Consider the following 3,021-nt stretch of genomic DNA (forward strand, 5'->3'; position numbering starts at 1 on the left):
GGGACGGAGGGGGACGAGTATATTTTAATTATATCAGACTCATTGGAAGAACCAATCAAACTATCAGAAATTTCAATGAGAGGGTATTGGCTATTTCAAAAGAGATGGCTTGAATTAGTGTAAGTCCTGACTAGATGAGGGTGAGTGAGTGAGTGAGTGGGTGAGTGAGTGGGTGAGTGGGTGAGTGAGTGAGTGAGTGAGTGAGTGAGTGAGTGAGTGGGTGAGTGAGTGAATGAGAAATCACTGAGTCATGACGACCCTATGGGACAGGGTCGAACTGCTCCTGTGGGTTTTTGAGACTGTAAATCTTTATGGGAACCAAGAGCCAAGTCTTATCTTTCTCCCACCGGGCTGGCTGGTGGTTTCAAACTGCTGACCTTAGGACTGCTATGAGTCGGCATCGACTCGATGGCAGTGAATTTGAGATTTGCTTGTTTGTTTTTTAATTACTGAATATTAAATTAATAGGATCCCTGTTTTTGTGCACACATTCTTCCTCATTTCCCCCAAAGGCTTGCTGATTGTCATTGGGTGAAAACATTACATTCAAGCCACATTGTGAATAAATGTAAATTAAATTTAAATGGAAGTTTAAAAGAAAGTAAACATAATATAAACAAAATATAGTTAAATCAAATGTTAGTTTAAATAAATATAATTGTGAAAAAATACATAAATATAAATTATATATAAGCATAAATATTACATAAAATATAAAATAATCAGACAAAAATAAATATGAATAAAACAAAGAGATTACAATAAATATAAACATGATTAAACAACATAAAGCAAACACAATTACATATGTACCTATATTTCATTTATGCTTGCTTCTATTTACATTTTATATTTCCTCTATCCTATATTTTATTCATTCTTATATATTTTCAATACATACTCTAGCATTATATTAATGTTTCATGTAAATCCCTTTTAATTTACAGATTTCAATTTTGATGTTTCTATTTAATTTGTATGTCTTTGATATTACTATTAAAATGTGTAAAAACGTAAACATAAGTCTAAAATAAAAACGAATAGGCAAATTAAAATCAAAGCAAAGTTAAATTCTAAGTGACATCAAATGGAATATAAATTCAATGAGACAGGAAAATGAGTGTAGACAGCATGTCAGGTGGGTGGACTCAGTCTGGCTCACGGGGACCCTAGCACACAGTGCATCCTCGCTGGGGCGATTTGAACCCTTGCTGCAGCCACTGTGCCGGGAGCAACGGTCTCTGGACGGAGCTGCCAGGCAACTTCATGGCTTCTGCTTTCTGGAGGAAGAGTGACACCGCAGGAAACTGGCCTTCTTTGCCCAGAAGTGGGCATAAGGAAGGGCAGCCCCAGGAAGCCCCCATCCACCCGCTGGCCATTTGGAGACAAGGCTGTCTTTTTAAAGGCGCTGCTGCAGCGGTTCCCGCAGGTCCTCCCGCAGGCTCAGAAAGTCCCTCTTGAAACTGCGCCAGGACACCTAACTGCAGGCCCAGAACCTGCTCCCAGGTAGATGGCCTGTGTGCGTCCTAGCATGTTTGCACCCTGAGGGCTGCACCCACTTCCTTGTCTTCTAGATGAAAGAGGAGCCTGAGGTAGCTGCACCCCAAAAGGAAATGATCCTCGTTTCTACCCCATTTGTCAGCTGGCTTCCCAGTGGTTCCCTTTGACATGACCTCCCCTGTTCACCTGCGCGACAGCGGTGGGAGGGAGGAGGTGCAAAAAGTTGCCTTTTATTTATTTATTTAATGTTGGGGAAAGCCCTATCTTAAAGTTATTCTAGGTCTCAATCAAGAGAACAGATCCCTTAAAAATAAAAATATCAAATATGCACTTAAAATAGATATAAACATCTGGGAATAGAATAGTACTAAAAATTAAACTTCAAACTGAACATTGTGTATTAAAAATATACAAAGGGTAATCTATTAAAATAAATACAAATGTAAAACAAACATAAAATTGAATATAAACATAACATATACCTAAAATAAATACATGAATACAATATATATAAGTATAATCGATAAGATATAATCATATAAATAATTATATTGTATAAAAATTGAAAACGTTTTATAATGCATAATACTATGTTGCACTGGTGGTGCAGTGGGTTTATGCATTGAGCTGTCAACCACAAAGGCAGCAGTTTGAAACCACCAGCTGCTCTGAGGGAGAAAGATGAGCCTTTCTCCTCCTGTACAGAGTCGCAGTCCTGGGACCCACAGGGCGGTTCTCGTCTGCCCTGCAGCGCTGTTATGAGTCAGGATGGTCTCAGTGGCAATGAGTGGTATTATATTGAACAGTTGTAATATAAGTATACATGAAATCAATTAAATATTATAACAGTTGTACATAAACTTAACTAGAAACAAAATTCATACGAATGCAAATTAAATGTAAATGCATGGCAAATTAAAATATATAAATTAAATGTAAATATAAAATGAAAATTAATATTATATGATCATTACCATAAATAAAAAATAAATAGAAACATTTAAAATGATGAATTATATAGAAACATGTATGCAAATAAAATACAATTTAAACATACATATAAAATAACACATAAAATATACATTGCATGTTAATCTTTCTGTAAATAAATATAAACATAAATATAACATATCATCTACTATAAATATGTATAAAGTACATCAATATAAATACAGTTCATAATAAATATAACTATAATAAATGGAAGAATAAAATAAAATGTAAATGAAATAAATATGAGATTGAACTAGATATAAATACATTATAAGTATAAAATAAATGTAAGCAAATTAAATTTATGACTACAATATAAAATGCAAATATGAAAACGTATGAACAAAGTATAACTGCAAACATACATATAGAATGTATACACATTAATACATATAATAAATACATTAATACATACAATGGGACCCTAAATGGAAAGAGGAAATGCCATAAAGGAAATAGCAAAACAAAAGCAAACATCAATATGAGACAAATGCTAACCTAAAATAAATTTGAAAATAAACATCTATA

General features: G+C 34.0%; 1 protein-coding gene across 1 annotated transcript in view; it reads right to left on the bottom strand.

Annotated features, from left to right (window-relative positions):
• MGAM2 (maltase-glucoamylase 2 (putative)) overlaps window positions 1-3,021 on the bottom strand; it is a 92,460-nt gene that overhangs the window by 54,324 nt on the left and 35,115 nt on the right. The window lies entirely within an intron of this gene.

Source organism: Echinops telfairi, unplaced genomic scaffold, assembly GCF_000313985.2.
Source record: "Echinops telfairi isolate 266 unplaced genomic scaffold, ASM31398v2 ScPeMD7_23;HRSCAF=83, whole genome shotgun sequence".
NCBI lineage: Eukaryota > Metazoa > Chordata > Mammalia > Afrosoricida > Tenrecidae > Echinops > Echinops telfairi.